A 12,978-nucleotide genomic window follows, 5' to 3' on the forward strand; every position below is an offset into this window, starting at 1 on the left:
CTAATTTAGTTAGCCGAGGAAAATAAAAATAAAAGTCAGTTATTTAAATTTTTATGTTTTGAATAAAATAATTAAGTTTTTTTCTGTCTGTAAATTTTTTTGCTTTAATCATTCTGTTGTATTTGCAAGGAGAAAAATAAATATACAATGAAAAATCACCTCTAAGAACCAGTCCCGTGTTTTTTTAAACTCTTCCACAAAAAAAAAAATGAAAACGCATACTGCTTAAAAATTATTTCCATAGCTGTGAGAGGTGAGAAAGTGGGACACTGTGCACCTCGTGGGTTCCAGTGGCTGATGATGCAGCACGTGACGGCGTCAAAGCACGAGTTTTTGGCCAATTGATAATAAATCAATCAATATCGCTTGCTCAGGTGGTCGTTGTCTCTGCAGTTAGACTGTGAGAGAGCAAAGCCTTCAGCAAAATGAATCAACTCAAAGAGCAGATGTGTGCAACCTGCGCGGAAACAAAGACATGCCGGTTGCATATTCATTTGACAATTTTCAGTCATTCGAACTCTCAAACGAATCAGTGTAGGCTTTTAATGAATATTGCGAGAATATGTTTTCTCCTGCGGACAAGAAGACGCAACCTGCTCTGCAACAATGTCTGGCCGGTCGCATGCATTTGTATTCCTGTTCGAAATGACTCAGGACACGCAAAACGAGTAGACGAAGATCTTCTAATCGATGACGTATCTGGGCATCAGCTGGATGACAACTTCGGGGGTTTTAGCAACGAGAGGGGAGACAGTCGGCCTAGGTTACTCCAAATTACAATTTTATACGGCAAAACTAACATACGTTTAAATTGTAATTTGGTGTCTCGAAGTTAGTGTACAGCTAATGCCGTGAATATCTCGAAAAGAGGAGGCATTAATTGATTTTCTGCATACTTCCCCATCTTGATATTTCAGTTTCTACCTGCCAGGTTCGTTCCACGTTAATGGCATGCAAGGAACGACAAGGAAAATAACTTTTTTCCATAACGCCTGCTCATTCTCACTGGGAATGTCATTCGTTCATTTATTCATTGGTGGCGCTGTCAGCTTTCTTCCTTCCCTCTCCTTCCATTCATTCCCGCTGACGTCACACGAGTCGCGTGCCACTTTTGTTGCGGGTTGCATAAGATGCACGATCTGAAGGCGGGAAACTGTACACAGCCCCATTTCAGACAACGTTATTGATTTTTTTCCCTAGAAAAACCCGGTATATGAAGTAATTTTTCCGAGAAAATTCGGCACGCTTTGACATCATTCCATGCTAACGTCTCAAAATTGTATCATTTAAAAGTCTCCTTTTTTTTCTCTCTTTTTATCCCTGTCCGAGGACCGGAGGACCGGGAAGGGCGCGCACTGCACTGGCACGAATGCTGAAACCCTGGTGCGAATATTACCGCGAACGGATAACATGGGCGCACCGGGCCGCACAGGGACGCAGCCCACTCAAGGGCCACTTGCCTCCACACCGAGGACTGCATTGAAACGCTAGACATTCGTCACGTGAACCCAAATCACGCGTGCTGGAAAGGTGCAAACCAGCCCGTTGAGCAATTTGAGCATTTCGAGTCACTAAACTAACCACTTTTTGCCATCTCTGACATTGGGTAGCCAGTATTAGATCTCCCAACTGCTCAAATACCTCCCATTGCTTTGACTCTCCTGAGAGTGCCGCTGAACAATGCGAGTCAACGGGCTGGAATAGAAATATGTTTGTAATGCCATCATTGACTAGTTTGTTTCATTATTAATTTAGCGAGGGTTCGGTACAAAATCAATACACTCCCGTCCCATAACGAATAATTATTGATTTATTTTTCCTTGGTCATTTTGTTGGCCTATTTTAGATCTCTATCTGAGGCTCAGCTTCGTTTTCTCTTTTGCGGCTGACGCGACTGCCGCTGCTTATTGATACCCAAATTTATGACTTGTGATAAAAAATTACTCTCGTCGCGTTAAACCTGATAAATTTCACGAATTTAGAAATTCTTTCAACACCAACTACTATCGTAATTTCGATAGTGGATAAGATTATTGAAAGATTATTTGATTAACTAATGGATTATTCAAATATATTTTATACAGAGATAGGTTTGACTGGGTTTCACAGATGTTTGTTTTCACAATAGATGCATAACGCATAACATTTGAGTGTCTAGGGAAAAAATTAAGTAAAATTCCATGGACTGGGCCTTTCGCTTGATTTATCAGTGACGTTGCGATGTTGCGACCTAAAATTGAGGTTTAATCAGTCTCGATGAAGTTTTATCTAAGTTAAAAAAATACTGTGTTTTTCTTCTTTAGCCCTGAAAACAAATGAAGTAGAGGATAGATAAAAATTGGGTCGCGATAAGACGCCACTGCACGCACCACATAACTCCGGTAGAGCATCTCCCGTTTTCGACCAACGCAAGCAGATAAGAATTTGAGATAAAAGCGATGAAGAATTTGTCCATGCAAAAAGTGGCGAGTCGCCCAGCCTGTTGAGTTACATAAGCATTTCGAGGCTTTTCATTAACAAAACCTTTTTGCCATCTCTCGTCACATCTCATGATTATCCAAAAAGTCCAAAATTTAACTTACTTGGTACAATATAGGAAAAATGCAAGCGATATATTTGTATTACTAGAATTAAAAATAACTACTGATAACCGTTGAAATATTTCCTCGTGCATGCTGTAAACAATTATGTTCAAACTGATATTATTTTGTCTGGATATGGCAATGTATGGGGCAAAATTGCCCTGCAGAACCATAATAAAGATTACTTTGAAACTAAATTTTTACTTTGGCATTATCTCTGTTGCCATGGCAACGCTGTGTCACAAGCCAGAAGAAGTCGTTGTCATGCGACGGATATTATCTTATCTTTGTATCACCGACGGGACAGCAGCTTTTTAATCTTTTCTGTCTCGAAATTATTAACGCCAACAATACCATCCCCATCCAGCTTGGAATTTTAATAAAAATTAAAACAGGAAAGGAGTGAGAAAAAGGCCAACACGATCATTTTGCAACCATTTTTTTTCCTTAAATGCTTTTGATTTTGGTTAATTTTTAAAAATGATAGCATTCAAATTTATTAAATACGATAAACATAATTTAATTTTGGAAATCTATTCACAATCATTTTTAAATTTCACCTTCGATTAGTATTAAATCTCCATCTCGAAAATCATGGAAAATCATATTTTCCATAACACGAATTAAATCCCACTTGTCCAAGTATTGCATTCCAGCTTTCTAACCAAAATTTGTCTCTTGCTGCACTGCTCTGAAGGGGAGCCAAGATCAGATAAGGATGAAAAACTATATTTAAGCTGCGATAACCTTATTTGTGTAAGAAGAAACCTGTGTATAGAAAACTGCTTCTAAGATGAAGCAAAACCGAAGGAGTCCAATAAACAATAAATTATTTAATGAAGAGCTCTCACTATAGTCTAATTAAATGGAAAACATCACATGACAGCTAAAGAGGCCCAAAACCATTAATCTGAATTAAAAAAGGGATCAAAACAACTATTTTTTATAATGAAGTGGCTGTCCCTTGCGCGTAATAGAAGAAACTTATCACAGTTATTATCTCCTGTGCATGCAAGCAACAAAGGACAGGTTCAGCTGCTCTAAATCGTATAATCTCGCTGATTAAGACGAGCTGTTTCCTTTTAAGCTCTATTTGATGGGAGCTTTTTGTGAGAGAGCCATCAATCAAACCATCAAACTAAACAGCCATCCATATCAGACAAGCATGGCAGCAACTGATAAGACGGAAATCACGCGTGACAGCAAGGATTGTCAATTTTCATGCGGTGATGGCATGGTCCAAAGTCAAAATTCAGCACAGAAGCGATGATCAGATAAGGGATGAGTTTGAAATTGGTGTACAATAAGAAAAAGATTAGAAACTACAATGATTATTTAATTTTAATATTGAACCAAAAAAGCAATTATCCTTCCAAACAATTTTTACTGACGTGATATGCCCACGAAAAATTCAATAATATTTAATGATTATTTTTTAAAAAGTGAAACACTTATTGCGCACGGAGGCGCAGTCAAGATAAGTTCAAGATTAGAGAATGAATACGCGTCCTAATTCGTAGATAAAGAACACCGTCATATAAAATACACATAATCTGCTTCTCCCAGCAAAGAATACCGCGTAATAATCATTTTTTAAACGCTCCTTGCTGCGCTGCATGAAGGACGAAATCTTTCGCGACATCGCCATTCAAGAGCCTGAAGCCATCACTGTTCACAACCGCAGTCATGTGCTCCATGCAGAACTTCAAAACGAACTCCTTGAGTTCCTAAAAAGAATTGAGTGTCTCAACCAGACATTTTCTTTTCAAAAGTTAAATTTTGGCACCTCGGCAGCAAGTTGAATCGCTCTATCGTAAACCGAAGCAGCGTTTCCCACGGTCACGCCTCTATTTGATAATTTTCAGGCACTCGTTTTGCAGATCAGTCATTTGATAGAAGTGGGCCAAGGCGAATAGCTCTTTAATTTCATTTAATATTTTCAAAAACACCACAACAATTAAAGTTAATTACCCAGTGCCAAATCTGGCTGCAAATCAACCTCGTTTGTGTAGAAGTATTTCAAAAAGGCGAAAAATACATCGTAGCTGTGATGCTCGATGATTTGCTCACTGTTTAAGCATAAGTTTTGGTTAATTCACAAGTTAAAATATTACCTTTCGTTGCTCTCTTTCCAATTACCCAGGAACATCGTCCTGAAGACGGCGCATCGCATTAACAAAATTGTTTTATGCGCTCGAATTTTCTTTCCCTCGACAACGAAAACAACGTCAGCAGATTCCTATCCAGCACAGATAATCTAGTTATAAATTTTGCAAAGAAATGTGTATTATTCCTTACGGCGTCATCAAAATGTTTCTTGAGCCATTCCCATTCGTGACTTTCGTTTGCAGTGTTCTTTTCCTCTATCGCCTCATAATCACGGTTTGTACGTAATGGTTGGAATGTAACGGCAACAATTGGAATTTTCGCAAAAACTTCATCCAGTGAAGTGAATGAGGTTTTTGTCGGAATGATGTTTATTTCGCCTTAAATTTGAATTCGTGGTGGAGAGTATTTAATTATGTTTATTATTGACACAAACTCATACCATTGAATTCACCCCAAGCGAATACTTCATCTGCTTCTGTGACTGCAGCACTCGTATGGCAATTGTAATGAGCAGCTACGTCTCTTATCCTGTCCAAAAACAAAACAAATATTGATTTATGCCCAATTTTTGTCATGCAAATAATCTAAATATTTCATTAAACATCAGTATTCATGCTTGTCTTTTTTTATATAACCTGCACATATTCCCAAATATCAAAGTTGGTTGGTGTGAATTTTCTCTGGTTCCATATCCAAGCTGCCCTGCGCTATTCCATCCCCAAGAATAGACTTTTCCATCGTTGGATAAGGCCAGGGCATGATTATTTCCACAAACAATTTTTGTAATTGTGATTCCTTCCAAGCCGGGCACTTTGCGAGGAATGTCTTGCTCCTCCACGTCTTCTTCACTATGGCCCAGAATGCCATCTTCATTTCTCCCCCAAGCAAATAACTTTAAAGGGAATGATACATTAATTATATATAAGGAATTAAATGATATTTCCTTTTGTCCATGTATAATAACATCCACTTTAAAAACACAATGAAAAATAGAAAATAATTTTCACCTCTCCTGAGTCTAGCAGTGCTAAAGATGACAATGCTGGACAAGCGATGGCTGTCACAACTCCCCCAGCCGCAGAAAAGTCCAATTTCATTGGAAGAGTTTGGTAATCATTGTGTCCCAGTCCCAACTGCACGTCTATATTCCAACCAAAGGAAAAGACCTTAAGAGTGTGGTGTTTGGAAATTGTAAATTAATTCGAATAACATTTTATTTTATTAAAACCTCTCTATCCGAGGTTAAAACCAGAGTATGGTGATCGCTGCAGGCCACTTGCACAACTCTTTTTGTTGACAAAATTCCTTCTATTTTGGTTGGGATCAAGGTTTCTTGTTCCGTACCCAGTCCAAGCTGGCCAAAATCATTTAATCCCCAGGCGTAAACTGAGCCGGTAGCAGAAATCGCAAAATACGTCTTTTCTGAGAATTCCAATTCTGAGAAAAAAATAACGCATTTATTTTGGAGTCACATCAATATTTTTCCTTAATAAACTTCACCTTGAATGTTTTGTCCGCACAATTGTTCAATTTTTGTGTGCTCTGTGCGTGCCCCAGTGGCCATCCACGTTGCCACCACGAAACCTCGTCCGTGGATTTTACGTGGATGAGTTCCACGAACCTATTTTGCCATTTTTTCTAGTGCACTCATTTGGAAATACTTTCTCATTCGATATTTGACCATTTTTGAGCAGATTTAGTTTGAATTTTTGGGTTTTTAGGGTAAAATTAACGTCCGTGGAACTTACGTGGATGATCCCCAATTTCCCAAATTGAGTTTTTGAAGCTCTTTTTGTGCCTAAATTATCGGTAAATGAATTAATTGCTCCTCTAAAGCTATTTCATTTAACTTTTTTTAATTTTTTTGTAAATTTTACTTCGTTGAAGGGTCTCCGTGGATGCTCCGTGGATGTTCCGCGGACAATCCACGGAACTCCGTGGATGCTCCGTGGAACTTTCGTAGAGGATCCCCAATTTCCCCAACTCGTGTTTTTCATTACTCTTTTGTGTCTAAATTATCAGTAAATGAATTTTAAGTGCTCATCCAAAACTAGTTTAGTTGATTTTTTTAAATTTTGTAAAATTTCCCATCGTGGAAAATTTTTCGTGGATGCTCCGTGGAACTCACGTGGATGATCCCCAATTTCCCTAAATCGTGTTTTTAAAACACTTTTTGTGTCTAAAAATTATCGGTAAATGAATTAAGTGCTCCTCCATAGCTAGTTTATTTAATTTTTTATTATTTTTTAAAATTTTACTTCGTGGATAAGTCTTTATGGATGCTCCGTGGATGCTCCGTGGAACTCACGTGGATCCCCAATTTCCCAAAATCATGTGTTTATAACCAGTATATGTGTCTGAATAATCGGTAAATGAATTAAGTGCTTCTCCAAAACTATTTTATTTGATTTTTCTTTAAAATTTTGTGTAATTTCACTTCGTGGAAAGGTCTCCGTGGATGCTCCGTGGATGATCCGCGAATGATCCACGGAACTCTCTTAACGCAAAAATGAAAAATACCATGTATTTGAAGCAAATTGTTCAGTTCATGAGCTGCCCCTTTTCGCTTTTTTAAATTCATTAGTTATGTCATTCTTGTTTAAATTTCTAAATTTTGGAAATTGGTTAAGTGTCCGTGGAGTTTTCGTGGATGAATCTCCGGACACTTAAAACATTTTTGGTTCGTTGGTATTTCCTATAGGTACGTTAAATTGTTAGTATTATTTAATAAACCATCATCAAAGTTAATTGCGAGCTCAGAAAACTCAATATTTCCAAATATATTCCGAAATCTACTCGCCACCTCGCCAGAATAGCCGCAGCCGTGTTTCAAACTTTTGAAAAGCGCGCGCACTCTTCCTGGCCGCAGCAAGCCAATGAGCGCTGCCGCTTGCCTGTTGCTGTTTGTTGACAGACGACAGCGAGCGCGCGGACGCGCGAGCCGAGCGCAACAGAATAAAAGCCGTTGGACGACGCCACCGCGTAATGAATGTCAGTTTTCGGCCGCAAATTCGCCACGAAGTCGACCAATAATATTCCTAAGTCAGTGATTGCTGTGAAATCCGAATCATGTTCAACCATCCCTGCAAAGATGCTACAAATCAAAGGTATGTACATAGCATACATAAGGACTTGAAATGCATTTTATTTGATTTGTTCTCGCCGCTGCAGTCTGTTACGCCAATTTATTATTAATTATTTGACCCATTGTTTTTACAGATCTGTGCCCGCGGCTTGCTTGTGTGATATCAATGCAACTCGTTCAAGCTGCGTTCTGAAGCTTTGCGACCCGCGGCACTATGTAAATTATTGAAAGGATGTCTGGTTTGCAGCTGGGGTTCAAGATCAAAACAAGCTAGCAGGTACACCGACATCCAAATTGTCATTTTACTTATATATTTATAATCATCTCTCCATGACTGTAGGCTTGTGGATATGCTCTGGCTGGGACAGATCAGGCCGAGGATGTCAAGACAATCATAGATGGGAAAAGCTGCCAGCAAGATGGATTCCAGCCTGCACTCAACTTATGCCGCATTTTCCAGGTAAGCAGTTAAATTTTTGGCGCAATAATGAACAAATATTAACAATTTTAATTTATTTTTCAGTCTGGAGTCTGCTGGTGCTAATTATTACTTGGATGGAATAGAAGCGACTCCGGAGCTCAAGACGAAAAGCTACATAATTGTGTGACAGGATTTGGAATTGCTGGACCACACCTTTGAGGAAGATTGAGTGATTCATGTGTATTTTTGTTTTTAAGTGAGGCTATTTTTGAGCGAAATTGTTGTATTTTATATAGAGCATTCATTTTAAGGCTAATATCTTTGGCATACACATACTTGTATTCACTGTAATAATGTTGGTATTAAACTTCAATTAAATTCCAAACATTAATTTAGTGAATACAGGTATGTGTACAATAAATTTATGTTTGAGCTGACATTCAATCATTGAATTTTCTTGCCAGAAACGTTTTGGCAGCTGAAAATTTTATAATAAATATTTTTGATAGCCATTATAGGTTTTAAATTGGCTATTTGTGTAAGCCTTTCGAAGTCGGCGTAGCCGTATACTTCCAATTTAAATTCCCATCGACTGAGGTCAAGGATTTAATCCTGCTGATGTATTTTCTGGGTTTTAAATGATTTATTTTGATTCTTAGAACCAAAATCAGTTCAGCCAATCTCTGTAGAAACATGGAAATAATATTTTTATCAAATCTGACGTTTCGAAGGTGATTGGCTAGACTGACTTTTGCTTTTAGTACATCAAATAAAATCAATTAAAGGATTTTGAATGCAGAGCGGTAAGATCGTGTCTTTATTTTCTCAGTGGAAGTGCTTAAAATCAAAAGTAACAGCTGGCACCATTTTTCGGGAGCATTATTACACTAAGGGGTTTCCGAAGCTTGTGAATGTTATAATTTTTTAGCTTTCTTAATTAATTGTCTTCTCTTGTTTCTCATAACCTTTAAGGACACTACTGTAAATTGATAAAATTCTCTGTATTGATCTATTGTTACTGTGCATGTGTCATCTTTTTGTAATCGAAATTGTATAAGTAATAAACATAAATTTTAAAATTCAAATGAATGAATTTCATTTGCGATATTATTACCCAGAAAAATGAAACACGATCCACGAAAAATCCCCAGCGATTCCACGTAGCCGTTCCACGGGGAATCTCCATAGATCATCCCCGTGGAATCTTCATAGATCATCCCCGTGGAATCTTCGTAGATCATCCACGTGGATACCACGTATTTCGGGCGGACAATTTCTACGGGGAATCCACGTGGACCATCCACGTGGTTTCCACGTGGGATCCGTGGATCATCCACGTAGGATCCCCGTGGAGTCCACGTGGAATGGCCACTGGGGTGGTTCCTCGTCGCCAGTACCAAGGAATCCATTTACGTTTTCCCCAAAGCTGAAAACTTGGTCCTCTTTCGTCACGTAAATTGCGCCACCATCTTTGAATGTTAAATGGCGCACATGAGAGGATGTTTGTTGAAACTAGAGCGTCCATCGAGACCAATAATTTGTCCCTAGTTTACCTTTTCCCGAAAACGTTTTTCCGGATTCAGCTCAGTCCTGGGAAAATGCTCTATTTTTTAAAAAAAAACCCGAAACGTGAAAACAACTTCCCGGGAAATCCATGCTCGATCGTAATTCCGTAAGCAAATATGTCTCATGAATTAAAAATTTGGAGGAAAGGAGGAAAGGGTGTCAAATTTAAAAAAAGTAATCATATTTTTCTCGTTTCCCTTCCTTCGTGAATGTCACCAAATTTTATTATTGGAGAAAATTCAGGCGAGTTTGGACATTTTTAAGTCGATTGCACATTTGAAGGGATTTTTGGAGTTGAAATATTTTTACGTGACAGTTGTATATTTGCTTAATTAAAAAAAACTTGTTCTTGTATATGTATAGATGGTTAAATTCCAGGATTGAAGCTCGGGAATGGGAGCGTTCGATCTAAAAAAAAATGGATTTCTATGTGAATGAAAGGTAGACTCTAACACTTTAAGCGTCCCCCATTCCCGAGCTTCAAACTTGGATTTTCTCCATTTATTAACAAGTTCTCTGAGCATATTTAAGTGGCACCTAAAAATTTCAACGCCAACAATTCCCGTCCAATCGAATTCACCTGGAACTGCTTCGGGATTCCTGACCAAATATTCTCAAGGTAATCCATAATTTCCCATCCCGATGGACGTTTTAGTTGAAAAAGTGGAATTTTTTCTGTCAAAGCTCTAACTTTTGAAATGCCTGTAATTTAGCAGCGGACAATGCAAGCTAAATAATAAAGACGAGCACCAGAAGAAGTTAACATAAATATTGTCAATTTTTCCTTGTAGATTTAATTATACAAGTTAGAACTTTGTAAAGAATAAAATTAAAAGCTTACTTAATACGACCGCAAGCCTGATATTCCGCTTCAATTCGTCGCTCAGCTCCCGAAATATTTCCCACTTATCCAAGCGGTCCAACATCGCGGCGGCAGCAGCAGACTCGGCACCTATTCGAGTTCTCCTTACAATCAGCACTGCTTGCAAAAAATCAGACGAGAAATGAAGCATTTTTTATCTCTCTTGGCGCCGACGCAGGCTCATCAACGAGTCGGTCGGCGACTGTCTACCTCATTGCCGCTATCGAATTTTAATCTCATATTCAGAATACACGGCGCCACAAAGGAGCTTGTGATTCATTATTAATGTCGCAAAACCTTTTTTTTTAATCAAAATCAATGTTTTTTCTCAAGTTGCTTTGGAGCGAATGTTGCAAACAAAAATCGAGCAACGTTGAAGGAGCGGAGACGATATCAATTGTCAACTTGAAAAAGTCCAACTCGCGTGTAAGGTGAATAGATTGTCAAAACGAGTTGTTCAACTAATGCCCGCGAGTAAGTTCAAATTCTCATTAATTATTTATTAATTATTACTCTCCCTTGCACTCGCCCATGTGGCAGTGGCGGAGACTCGAGGACAAGCGTCTACCCTGAGGGCCTTTTTGGTAAAAGTGTCCGGCTTCAGGGCGACGCTCAGCGGCCGGACGAAGCTTATAAGCTGACAAACGCTGCGAGCTCCCATCTGAACTCAAAAAAGGCACTAACTCTAGGCTAAGATGCCCATCCTGCACCGACAACCGTTGAAGCACGGGTTTATTCCATTAATTTATTGTTTGTTAAATTATAATCACACCCTAGAAAACCGTGTTACAAATCACATTCGAATCTGCGCAGTTTTTCCACAACGCTTGCTCTTTCTCACACAGGGAATGTCATTCATTCATTCATTCATTGGTGGCGCTGTTGGACTTCTTCCTTCCCTCTCCTTCCATTCATTGCCGCTGACGTCACTCGAGTCGCGTGCCACGCTTGTTGCTAGTTGCATAAGCTGCTCGATCTGCAGGCGTCAGAAAAAGCACTGTTTGCTTTAGAAAACTCTTTTCCCTAAATTTGTTTAGAATTCCTATTATTTTAACATTTATTGCAAAATTATATAGGTAACAAAATCTGTCAGTCTGCTCTTTTTGGCATTTTATTTAGAAAGAATCTTTCAACCACAGTCAGCTCGGCTGCTTGAATAATTATGGCTTCAATTTTTCCCTGAAGCATAAGACGGTGAGCCGTCGACAGATAATGTAAGGCGGAGTGTTTTTGTGGGCTCAAGTATCACCCAAAGTGGACTTTGGACTATTGCTGCGGGAGCAAAGAGCGCATTAAACATTTCCGGGTATAGGCTGCTTATTTAAGAGGGGAGTTCGTTGCTTCTAAGACATTCGACTCTCAGTGATCTAGCTGTGCAGTTCCGTCCCAGTTTTTACCCGGCGAGCAGGTTCGTTTTCTTGAAAGCTAGTTTTTGCCACTTTTTTTATTTAAAATTTTATTCATCTCATACTATAGAAATAATTTAACTCGTCTTGGAGATAACTTAAGTTGGATTTCAATTTGTTGTTGTTTTATTGTCTGTCTCCAGCTTTCTCTCTAATCAAACCGTTCCTTTGTTTTAGATAAAAAAAAGTTCGAGTCACGAATCCTTTACTTTTCGTCATCGTTTTGCTCCACCTTTCCTTGGCCACCGCCGTGAACTTCACGCGAGTCTTCGAGTGGCCCCAAGGAATGGACTACGAGTGGCCTTCCGAGACGAAAAGGATACAGGCCTTGCAAGCTGGAACTTTCAAGCCTGAGAATATTGTACCTCTTTTCATGGCTGTGTTCGGATCAAGGATCTTCCTGAGCCTTGATAAAGAAGATGCCATTCCGGTGACTTTGGTGTCTCTGCCGACGAGCAACGCGTCCTCTGCGTCCCCGAAGCTCACCCCATTCCTTTCGTGGGACATGCATGTAAGTGTATAGGAAAGAATTACAATCAAATCGCAGATGCGTTCAGTCACTTTTTAGTCGAATGTTGTCGGAAATGTTTATATATTTTCACGATATGGAAAGAAACTGTAAAAAATGCAACAATATATACTTTTTGTAGGAATATGGAAACTGCAACAATATTGAACAACCAACAGGGCTGGAAGTGGACAACGTTGGCAGGCTGTGGGTTCTGGACAGCGGTAGCGAAAATTGCAATAGCAAACTATGGATTTTCGACTTGTCCAACCACGATCAAACCATATTGATTCATCATTTTCCTAATGCCTATTACTTGCACGACTTGGTGCTGGATGAAACGCCCAACGGATATTTCGCTTATTCCACGCAGTGGGGTGAAAATGACATTGTCGCGTTTAGTTTAGAAAGAGAAGAATCTTGGACTGTCAAAACTCCA

The 12,978-nt window shown here is 39.0% G+C and overlaps 1 protein-coding gene and 1 long non-coding RNA gene across 2 annotated transcripts in view; one reads left to right on the forward strand and one right to left on the reverse strand.

The window, feature by feature from the left end:
• The window catches only part of LOC135935919 (RCC1 and BTB domain-containing protein 1-like), a 45,723-nt gene that overhangs the window by 27,868 nt on the left and 4,877 nt on the right, over positions 1-12,978 (reverse strand). The window lies entirely within an intron of this gene.
• LOC135935821 (uncharacterized) lies at positions 7,547-9,276 on the forward strand. The gene is made up of 4 exons (XR_010574252.1): positions 7,547-7,798; positions 7,911-8,053; positions 8,117-8,236; positions 8,300-9,276. It is a non-coding gene; the product is annotated as an uncharacterized LOC135935821 (long non-coding RNA).

Source organism: Cloeon dipterum, chromosome 2 (genome assembly GCF_949628265.1).
Source record: "Cloeon dipterum chromosome 2, ieCloDipt1.1, whole genome shotgun sequence".
Taxonomy (NCBI): Eukaryota; Metazoa; Arthropoda; class Insecta; order Ephemeroptera; family Baetidae; genus Cloeon; species Cloeon dipterum.